We start from the raw sequence: 12,350 nt of genomic DNA on the forward strand, positions 1-12,350 counted from the left end.
AACTTATTGTTGACATGTTAATCGAGAACTCCTTTTCAAGAAGTTACACTGTATGAAATACATTGGCTTTGACTTCATGCGGTTTCTTAGGATATCTTTCAATGCAAAGTTTGAGTGTTGGCAAGGAGAAAGCGAATACATCATGTACTGTCGTCAGAATCAGAAGATGAGCCCATCATTACTTGCCTATATATTTATTTCGGGCCGTAATATAGTGCAAACATGTAAATTTGATATTAAAAAACTTGAACAGCATTCGCTTTTAGTGTTATGAACTTAAGGCCGAGATCAACCTTCAACACTCATTGTTTAGGAAAATTCAAGAAATTGTGAAAATCTCAGTTTGTGAATTAGAACATAAAGACGCATCTCATGAAGACGGAAGATGCTGAGAAAATTTTCAAACCACTTAGAAAGAATATGTAATATTTTGTAGTTAGACATAAGAAGTTTTATTTCGCAACAGTTATCTTTGGATGCATTTCAAAACACGTGATCTAATGTCCTAAGTTTATTATTATTGTGATTATTATCATTATTATAGAGTTTTGCTATTTTCAATTTTCGGATTTAGCCTCCTGGACCTGACTTCTGTAACCACCTAAAGTCCCTAGCTGGAAATTAATGGTATACAATCTGTTTTTTTTTATTGTTATTTTTTTTACTACTATTCTCAGTATTATTGCTGAATAATAATTTTCATCATGTTATCTCATGCATCTAGATTGTGTATGTTACCGTCTGTTCTTTGTATATTCCATTTGTGTGGCCTTGAACAGAAACAAAATTTATTATTATTATTATTAAATACATGGCCCAAAGTCCCGTATACTTTCAGGTGTCAGTTCTCTTGGAACAGGAATTACGACCACCCTGCCTGCTACCTCGGTGGCCGCGAGTTCGATTCTCGGGCATTCCATTGTGGGGTCAGAGATGTGTATTCCTGGTGATAGAAGTTCACTCTCGACGTGGTTCGGAAGTCACGTAAAGCCGTTGGTCCCGTTGCTGAATAACCACTGGTTCCATGAAACGTAGAACACCATACAAACAAAACAACCACCCACTTCCAAAGAGAATTTTATTCATATCTCTCCCCTGGGATGTTAGGCAGTCAGATGGAGATATCATCCAAAAAGATGAGGAAGACAAGAAGTTAAGAGATTCGCCCGAGTGAAAAGTTATGGTGATCTTGAGCGGTAGAATTAACTTAAATATGCTTACGTTTAAATTGGATTTCGGCAGTTATTTTTACGAATGTGGCAGTTACCGTCTTTTTTTTCTTCTTCTTCATCTTCTCAGAGCCACACGTTAGGGGAAATGGGTGGTTTTATATATATATATATATATATATATATATATATATATATATATATATATATATATATATATATATATATATTTATATATTGTTTGTATATAAATAGACACACACACTTATTATTATATAATATTATATATATATATATATATATATATATATATATATATATATATATATATATATATATATATATATATATATATATATATATTTATATATATTTATATATTGTTTGTATATAAATGACACACAACACATATATATATATATATAATATATATATATATATGTGTGTGTGTGTGTGTGTGTGTGTGTGTGTTTGTGTGTGTGTGTGTGTGTGTGTAGTGAGTTTAAGGTCCTGCTCTAGAAATCTTGGAAGGATGCCGGAGGATTAAACTTTTCTGTTCCCTCGAAATTCCGATGTTAGCATAACTTATTAAACTAAGTTTTCTGGTCCTTTCTTCAGATCGCCGTATGTCCCAAAGTCTTTACCCCATGTTTGTGCAAATTTCGATCAGTACGCAATCTGTTGAACAGTTTCCGTAACGTCAAGTTTCGGATATATATTCCCCAGTTCAGTAACGCTGCGCTCGAGAGGATAAAAAGCAATGGCGTGGAATGTGATCTGATTACGATTTTTTAGGTTGTCGGGCCAAAACTTCCAGTTGTATGGGATAAAGGGAACAATGATAATAATAACCTGACTCAAAAACAATTTTATAATCACTTGAGATGGATTTTATTGAATGTATTATGGCATAAAATATCAGTTTGCATGAAGATCGCCGTAGACTTTAAAAAATCGTTAATGCAGTTTTCCTAAACTGACGCCAGATATGTCACAATCAGTCAGTACGTTTTCTTGCAAAGAGCAAGGTTGTTTTGTTCATTCATGATAGCATTGATCTCTTAGTCATTAAAAGTATATTACTGTTTTAAATGAAAGTGTCTTACTAGACTTATTTCACATTTGACAGAATTTATTTTGATAAATGATTCATTACTTTTATTCTCTCTCTCTCTCTCTCTCTCTCTCTCTCTCTCTCTCTCTCTCTCTCTCTCTCTCTCTCTCTCTCTCTCTCTCTCTCTCATGTTCTTAGGTTTTCATAGCACGTTTATTTTCTCAATTTAGTTACAATGGATGACATTTCATTCATTCAAGAAAGCCCCTCGGAATCATGTTTTGGTAAAAGGCAAGTCGTTTTTCCATGATTGGTAAACCAGGTAATATTTAGTAGCATAAGACTGCGACAAGGGGCGTGTATTACACAAGCTCCGTCCCTTTGAAATCACGGTATCACTGCCGTACTGAAAGTTTTGTTGTGTTGCTGTATAGCAGATGGGACGTCGTCGTTCTATGAGTGAAGTAGTATTTTTCTGCCATTGTTTTTTCTATGTATCTGCGTTATTGAAGTGTTTTTTTTTTTTTTCATTTGTATAGGGGCCGTTTCACAATTACGGATTTTTTTTTTTTTTAAATATTGGGCTTGCGTCGCTGTATTGAAATGTTTATCCTCTGGCTTTATTGTATATTGGATATGCTGTAGTATAAACTGTTGGTTCTTTGAGTTGTCAGTTTAGGGGTTTTGTCACTAGATGGCTGGAGTGTTTTCATATTTATGTGCGTATTACCTGGCTAGGGTGTATGTGTCCGTTGATTTAACAATGTCCCAGTGACCAGTTTTAGTTCCAAAAATCTAGTATTTATTTTCTTCTCGATGATTAGTCTCCTCTCCTTCACTTGATTCATTTACTGGTCGAGAAATTCTCCCCATGGAAAAATGTTTAATTACGACTATTAGTATAATTTGGATTGTTGAAATCCGCTTTTCTAGGCGGGTAGAAAAGGATTCCCAATCTATTCAACAGAAGCTATGTATAGTAGTCCTGTCTCAGTGGTATGATGGTCGTATAGGTTTGAAATACGGGAAAAAAAAAAAAAAATTCACCCGTGCGAGGTAACCAGATTGTGAGCACACCATGAGCATAAATGTTTGATTGATCTATTATATAATGTCCTTCAGTCATCATAGATTTCTGGTAAGAATCAAGGTACTGGAGCGACTCTGAAGTTATCTCTCTCTCTCTCTCTCTCTCTCTCTCTCTCTCTCTCTCTCTCATTTTCTACTTGATAGTGTGTTTTTTTTAACAGAAGAAGTAGGAAGGAGTGTAAGAACTTAACGACCTGGATCATTAGTTATTAATAAGATCATTTTTTTAAGTCATTACAATTTCATAGTTTACGAATGATCGAAAATAAATCCTTTATTCTCTCCCATTTAAATACAAGTAAGAGGAGAGAACTTCTTTATAAAGCCTTTTGTTAAATTTGTTTTGATCTTCTCTTTTGCAGATCAGGTTTAATATGCGTCGTTATGCCAAATTTTGAAATAGGAACCATTTGGAGAAAAACTATGGTTCTATTGAAAAGCAGTTAAGAAAAAGTTATTCAAGGAGACCTTTAAGTTTTAATTGGCAGATAAGATGGGTCTGTCTGGTTGAGCTAAGTTAGAGCGTTGAAAAATTGAAGGAGGCTACGTGAAAATATTTAGTATTTTATCTTATGTATTTTTGTTGTTTTAAAGCAGTATATTACATTGTAATCAACAAACTTTATGAAATTGTAATCGAGGTATTGTGTCTGGATTTTTGGTTTCATAACAAGCTCTCAGTTTGATTGTCAGGCACTTTGGAATGAGAGAACTTTCAAAGGTATATGCTTTATATAAATTTATATATACAAGTATATATATATGTATATGTGTGTGTATTTTAATTTCTGGGTTTGATGAGAGAGAGAGAGAGAGAGAGAGAGAGAGAGAGAGAGAGAGAGAGAGAGAGAGCTATTAAATACTACATAGTCCATGGCATGTTTGAATATAAGGAAAAAACTGAGTGTGTTGGTGTTGCCAAGCAGAGAGAGAGAGAGATATTTTCACAATATATACATATTTTCTTTGTATTTTCTCGGCGTGACGGTGTGGGGCATCCCTCATGGCGTTCGCCTGACGACGCTAATGATCACGAACTCGAATTTTATCAGTTAAACGGCAAATACATTTTAACTTTGGGGTACGTTAATAGACCCACTCTCGAGAAATGGAGAAGTGCGGAGTATCTGCTTTACATACATATCTATATTTCACGACGCGGGATGACGGCGCCTAATTTTTGCGAGAGCGATCCAGCGCGCGCTGAGGAGCATTACCGCGGAAGGTTACTCGGGTTACCTATGATTTTCTACCATTGCAAACAAGTCCATTACGGCTGGGAATGCCCTTCGCGGCTCTTCGCCGAGATGGAAGATTTTTGCGCTTTCATCCTTGACTTCACTTAATGATTATTGTATTATCCCAAAGCGCAGAGCGGTGAGAACTAAGGAAGGGTTTATTTCACCGAGTCTAGCGGTATCTCGCATCCTCGGGGTCCGTACCCTCGCGAGTAGTAACAAAGCTCATGACATTATTATTGGACGTTAGTGTTCTCCTGATATTAGTGTTGTCATTTACATAATTCTGACAGTTTTTAGGTTCCCGCCGAGTCTGCTATTATCCCGTGGTCATTAGGAAACGTATGGGCACTTCGGCGATTTCACGGGAGGCTTTGGAACGGCGCGGGAAGGCGGATGCGCGATAATTGACATTCGCAATCAAGTAATGGTTAATTTGAGTCTGTTGCCGAGTTTTCTTGGAACGAGTAATCACCTCTTTCGTTATCTTGAGTGGGTCTTCAGCATTCTTCGCGTGGGTACTCGAGCAGGGTACTTTTCGGAGCCTGTTATGGGGGTATAGTTTGTGAAACACGAATTATTAATCAGTGATAAGTTTTCAGGACCCTGTCCGGTATTTTGCGAAATTCTCTAGTGATACTATTCAGCTATAAAGCGCACCACCTCCCTCACTTCTGCAACCATAAGGAGAAGCTATGCATTGATACATGTACCACAGTATGTATATATAAGCAGATAACCGCTCCAATGAACATTTTATCTTTAAAATGGTGTAGCTTTCGTTATCTGTAAAGGAGGGAGAGAATTTACAATAAAAGCAGATCTCCGTAAGTGTGGATTGTGACTTATATCATGCGAACTTTTTCTATTTTGTTTCATTAAGCGAAGTATGTTTTGATAAATTCTTTAACGAAATTCAAGAAGACTTTACTTTGGGAATAACTTTAAGGAACATATATATATATATAATATATATATATATATATATATATATATATATATATATATAGATATATAATTATATATAGCTATACTTATATATTTATACTAAATTTATATATATATATATATATTATATATGATATATAATACAATTTATATATATATATATAATTATATATATATTTTATATACCTATATATATATATATACATGCATAGATGTGTATGAATGTATGTAGGTTTATAAATACATAATAAGCAAATACAATTAAAGTCAAAACTTCACAGCTTTATCGTTTCAAATGTATTTGAAGAACCTTTGAAGTATACACACACAAACGCACACACACAGTGATTGTTTGTATGCCTGTGCTACACGTGCCATGTGATTTTCCTCAAAATACTTAATTTATTTTTGGTTCGTCTCTTCTCTCTGTTAAAATTGATGAACGGTTTTTTTTTTGTCATTTTATGAAATCATTCATTAGTTTGGTCACTTTAGTTTACACGTGATTGGTAGTGATGGATAATTAACAATTTTATCTCTATCTACAAATGCTAATACATTCACTTGGAATAAACAACAGATGCCTTGGCGAATTTCTGTAGTCTGTGAGTGCTCTTCCTGATTTATCGCCAAATGGAGTCGGTTCCACAGAAAAAGCAAATATCATTTTATCCTCTTGACAACTGGGTTTGAAAGATACTCCAGCACTTCGGAACTCCAGCTTAAACCTTCTCAGAAACATCATCTTCATCATATTTGTATTCCCTTCTCTGCAATGTGCATGTCAGTCACTTCATTACTCACTCTTCATAATGATTTTCAGAGCCACCTTCATGATTATGAGAATGTTAACTCTTCCTCTCTTTATTATTCACATAACCTAATTTTTATTGGTATATTACTCTTCCCTTTTCAATTGCTCCAACAATTTGACCCCAAAGATAGACGCCCAAATAAGTTATTAAAGGATTTCTTAGGGCGATTAGTAAATTTTTTGTAATTCGTATGTTAAGTTCTGTGTTACCAAATGTTTCCATTAATATTGTATGTACTAATGCCATTTTGTTATTACTAATGCAAATCAGTTCATTCTAATAGTTTGGTAGTAAATAGTAATGCCTGGACGTTGCTAAATGCAAGAGACATAAGGCACTAGTGCGGTACAGAAGAAAATCCAGTCAATGTTTGCGAATCATTTTGGGGCAGAAAACAGCTAAAATCTGAAGGCAGCCACGTGAAGCCAGTGGCTGTCATTTTATTGCTGTTGAGGATGTCACTTTTTCTAGCATACTTTCCTGCTTGGAGGTTTGCTATATATATATTAAAGCTACATACATAAAATTAGGATTACAATAAAATAGAAAAGTTTGGGTCTCTATTCTTGGGGTTGTATATCCTCATAAGTGTGATGCAGCAGTTAAAGGGTAGAGTAAGTACTGAATGTTTAAGCATTGTTTAATGGTTTTATCGGCAGAGGTAAAGGGCAAACCACCTAGCAACCGAACTCTGTGTAGTCTTGAACGTATGAACAGACCCGAAGACGCCTTATAGCCTTCATGCTAGGACCAGCCATTGGTCTCTGATGACTCAACGGGTTGACCTGTGGACTCCCCCTGGCCCTCCCATCCGTAGTTGACGGGGACGGCAAGGTCTTGTCCAAGGTGAAATTTCATCATACCATGAGCGAGGCTTGAAATCGCGACCACCACACGTGAACTGGAGGCAAAACTAACATGCTACCATTTCGTTATGCTCAAAACGTGCCCAGATCGACGAGGAATTTAATTTTAAAAAGCCATTGACTTGTCAAGTAAGTTTTCATTGAACTGAATACCAATTTACAATAAACAGCCGATAAGATGTCCGATTCACAAATGGAGAACTCATAAGAAATAAGTTAGGAAAACAAAGGCACTTTTGCATAAAACGGAGCGAACCAAAATCGCTTTTAGATAGTCATTTCCTTGATGGGATGGGACTTAGCAATGATTTCACATACCTTCGTAGCTGTAACAAGGGGCGGGGGGGAAAGTAACTGAATTTTGTCCTAGGAAATAATGAAATTCAGATTTTGTAAGAGCTAGAAATGACTGATTGATCTTGAAACAAACCCATTACGACAGGAATGGGTTTGTTTCAACGATTCGCCGATTACTAAAAGAAATATAACCGACCAGGATTTTAATGTAATCAGGGAACTTTAATTTTCACTCGTGCTCAAGAAAGGAGTTTAGGGACCGACCTCCCTGTACTTTAAGAATTAAATGAAAATCATCTCTGAAATTCTTCTGAAAAAATATATCAATTTTTTAAAATAATCAAGAGAAGCTCAGTAAACTTTTTCCTCTTTTGCTAATTATTGTAAGAACCCATGTCTTTGTAGTGCCTTGTTAAACGTCTCGCCTTTCGCTCATTAAGACTAAGATCGATTGGTGGTGTAACTGAATATATTCATTTTGAAAGCACACTGTAAATGTTTCGTGGATGGACTACTAGGAGAAAATATGAGATCATCGGATTTGAATTACCTTGCATGACTAGGGAATTGTATGACCGCATTTCACCTTTTTTCATCCGGGTAAACGACAGAATATATCTGCCGTATGATCATAATTAGTTGGTTGCACTCAGTCCTTTTTTAATTGGTCTGCAAGGGTTAGGAGGGGGCCGGGTGGGGGAGGGGCGTAAAGGCCGAGGAGTAAAATGTTCCTTCGTTCATTCATTCCCTTCTTGAAAATTATCTTAATGCTGCCGCCATACAAGATGGGAGACTTCCCTTGAAATAGATACACGAGTCATTAAACTCACCTCATCGAGGTAATGTCCTCTTCGGTGGCGGAGATGCGAGAGAAGTGGATATAAGCTGCTAGGGTGAAGACGGAGAAATCAAGCGAGAGAAAGAGAGAGGGGAGGAGAGGAAAAAAGGTCCATTTGTCATTAAGACGACCAGGATATCTCCCCTTAAGCTTTTCCCCTCATGCCTTCGTTGATGTGGGAAGCTCTTATTTTCTCTTTTGAACGATGCATACGACGAACTTCGTAGATTTCAAATATAATTGGCGTGGTATTTTTGTAATCGTAATGAAAAATTTCCCAGTATTAAGAGATTTCTGTGCAAGGATATTGAACCTTATTTAGTTTTTTTTAAATGACTTAATCTTGCTTAGAAAGGAGTGCGTCTGAAATGTCTTTACTTCATTTGTGGAAGGACGTGGGACCCTAACAATACATCCCGTTTTGAATTCCCCTGAGTATTGTTTCCAGGTTCTAACGAGAAATACTCATCGTCCTAGAATTGCTGTTGAGAGAAAACATAGCTGCTTCGAAGCATTACTTTATTGTCTCATTACGCAAATATCGCAGATAATGTTGATGATATTAGAAGTAAAGTATTGTAAATGATAGCCGTAAAAACTTTTATGCGGGCATGGGCATTTCTTTCAGTGAAGTATGAAATTCATTTATCATTTACCAGTTCAAGATGAAGATGCGTGGAAAGCACATAGAACAAACAGTTTCAACGTTAATGTCTTCTTCTCGTTTTATTCAGTAAATCTCTGGAATCCTTATCTCATGCCGCTTTATGAGAATATCTATGTACATTGTTGCTGACATTTTTAACGGTGCTTTACAATTTCTTAAACGATATGTAACAAGGTCTATCGACCTTGATATGTAAGTTAACTTTCCAAAGAGCAAGGCACCAACTACGATAGAAGTAACAATTCCTTTACCATTTATGGACTTGTTCCCAATTATCCAGCCTAAAGTAAAGTAGCAGGTAAAGCAGGGATGGTAAATTTAGTGGGATTAGGGTTGAAATTAACAGAAAATACTGGAAATTACTAAGTAATTGCTCCTTCAGATACACAGTAGCAGTACGCTAGGATGGTAATTGATCTATACCTTCGTAGAATTGGCCACTTGACTGAACGGCGGTAGCTAATTGAGTGTTCCAGGAATGGGGATTTGGGGAGCTGTTTCCTCTCCGAGGAACTAGACTAGGAAGGTGTTTACCCGCTTTCCAGGGTATTCAGAAAGGATGTTTTTATGAAGAGCTGAATTTTCAATTTCAAGTTAGTTAAAAGTTTTTGGCATCTTTCAAAATTTATTTTCAGTTACATACAAATTTTTTCATCTAATTTCATGGATTCAGTTAATGAGAGGATTTATTATTAGGTAATAGTTGAATGTTTCATGAAACATTTTGTTAAACCTTTTCATTTTTCTTCCTTTTCAGCATAAGTTTATTTAGTGTCGGTGGCTATAATCACCATTGTAATGTCATATTACGTAAAACCCCAAATAAAATTAAATCAAAATCCTGAAGTCTGAAAAAAATGTCATAGCCAAGGTTATCTTCTTATACTATATGATAATTCATTCATTTCCAACCAGTTATTTTTTATATTTATATCTACTGTAAATGGGGAATTCATCGAGAGCCTGATGCTGCCTGCTGTGTGTAACAAAACAAGTTCTTTATAGCCTCACTCTGCCCCCTAATTGCAAAGTTACTTGTCTTTCGTCTTCACATCTGGTCAATGCTCTGTCTCCCCCTTGACTGTCAAGCGTCTTCTAATTTTCCTGCATCAGGTTTTGCTTGTACCATGTAAAATTTGATTGCATGAACATAGAATTCATTTCGGCAACGCTTAATGACTAGGTGGAGAGCGAGGGTCAGGCAGAAAGTCTCTTCGCCCTTAGAATTTGAGGAATTGACGTGGTTGAGCAATGTGAAAACATTTCATACTTTCTCTTCAGTGTTGGATCAGTTCTGAAGGGATTTGAAGATAGATTCTTCAAGACAGAGTATAAAGTGTAAATTTAGGTAGTACTTTCTTTAATAGTAGCAATGTTCCTCTTGGATGTGGGAGCCCATCTTTTTTTTCAGTTATGAAGAAATATGTTCACCTAAAGATGGTAGACTAGCACAAAGTGACCGTGGCTATGGGTAACCCCACCTTAACTCCCAGCAAGTTGGAAGCTCTGGTTTTATTACTGAAGATAACTTTAAAATGCTCGGGAATACATTATGAAAATACTCTAGGTCGACGTAACAACCCGGAGGAATAAATTAAGACAAGAATATGCCGGGTCTATATACAAAAGCGAGGGAAGGAATAATAATCAGAATATTAAGTCGAGGAGAGAAAATTCAAGATCACAGATTAATCCCACGTTCATACTTCCAACAGAACTCCGAGTCTGGTGAAAGCAACAACCAAAAATCGTCTGATCTTCACATGAGTTTGATAAATACTTAGATGGATGACAACCAGTGAATGCTGAGCATTAAGATGATATTACACGTATGGTCAACCACAAATAAATGTCAGATGCCATGAATATATTTGAAACTTGCAACATCCCTTTGAAGTGTGATGAGACCGACAGTGTCACAGTGAGACTAGAGGTATGTAAAGTTAAAATTTACCCCATCTTTGGATCTAAAACAGTTCCTATCCCTCTCACATTAGGTAATGAGTCCCTTAATGCTGCATATTCTTCTTTTGTTGTTCCATTTCCTATACCCGTCATTCTGGCCATCCTCTCACCAAATTTGCATTTACCTCAGCGATGTTTTGAGTATTTTTACATGAGTTTAGGCCAGCTAATCATTGATCATTTGTAATCAGTATATTTTGATGATTAGCAGAAATTGTTTATCGTAAAAATCCCAGAATTTCAGTGCTGATTGCAAAAATTTATCTTTCATATCCTTTACAATAGACATGTCTCTAGAACTTTTACCAACGCCTTTAGTGCCAGTAACTCTAGGTGTCTTGAATCCGGTCAACAGCACAATCTGTATTTCAGAAGGTTCCCTGTTGTCCAGCAGATTGAGCAAGCTACATTCCCTGCATTTGACATTACACTGGAAGTTACATGCCAGAAGATCTGGAGACTACTCCTGTTCTGGTTGATTTGTCACCTGCAGACTGACACAGCTTACCCCTGGAGAGACTAAGAAGGTACTACTTCCTTCTTGGTAAAGGAGTCAGGAGCCATGGAGTTGTTCACCATGGCTTTCTTTATGGCAGCTTCGTGATTCAAACTTTGGTTTAACATGCATGCTAACTTTGTTGTAACTAGAAACTCATTTAAAGATGAAAGGGCACAGTTCTGGAAGTTGTTGTGTTGGGAGGGAGGGCATGAACCTCTCACTACATAATTGAAAATGTGGGCAAACTTGTCCTGAGATGTTACTCTCTTTTTATGCTCCTGAGATGTTACTCTCTTTGTATACTTCTATCTTGACAAATTTCAACTTACAATAGTCTCTCTCTCTCTCTCTCTGTGGATCAGACTTGGATTCCTATTTACTCGTTCTGAAGAGTAAAGTTGAGGCAGTGATACAAAAGAAGTGTTCTGATATTGGGGTCACCTTAGTGTACCATGCAATCTCCTGGGGAGTAAAAGGGAACTTTAGTGAGTCCTCTTGGGGTGGTCATGTCTTCTGTGCCCAGTATCAGGACCTATCAGGTGGGTCCTGACCTTCTCCAAACTGCAACAAGCCCCATTTTGTACCCATCAGCCTTCTTGAGACTTAATTTACCTAATGTATCTGACATCTTCATTTGCTAATGTTCGCTACTTGATCTTCAACTGCTCCCACTTATTTAACAATTCCAGCACATACGTCCGACCCTGTACCTTCATATGGTGCATTGTTTCAACCTTGTGGTACCTTTCTACCCTGTGTACCCTTTACTCTCGTGTCCTGCTACTGCATGTCCACTTAACATGACTTTTATCCTCACCTTGGGTGTCTTATTCACTTTGGCATCAACTAGAGTACCTGCCCTTCCTGTTTTGCATTTGGTTTCCCCAGTGTAGCTCCTGCCATAT

General features: G+C 36.7%; 1 long non-coding RNA gene across 1 annotated transcript in view; it reads left to right on the forward strand.

Moving 5' to 3' along the window:
* LOC135222701 (uncharacterized) overlaps positions 1-10,901 on the forward strand; it is a 347,322-nt gene extending 336,421 nt beyond the window's left edge. The window contains exon 4 of the long non-coding RNA XR_010316313.1: positions 10,697-10,901. This is a non-coding gene — a long non-coding RNA (uncharacterized LOC135222701). The remainder of the gene's footprint in view (positions 1-10,696) is intronic.
* Positions 10,902-12,350: the final 1,449 nt, after the last annotated feature.

Source organism: Macrobrachium nipponense, chromosome 8 (assembly GCF_015104395.2).
Source record: "Macrobrachium nipponense isolate FS-2020 chromosome 8, ASM1510439v2, whole genome shotgun sequence".
NCBI classification, from domain to species: Eukaryota; Metazoa; Arthropoda; class Malacostraca; order Decapoda; family Palaemonidae; genus Macrobrachium; species Macrobrachium nipponense.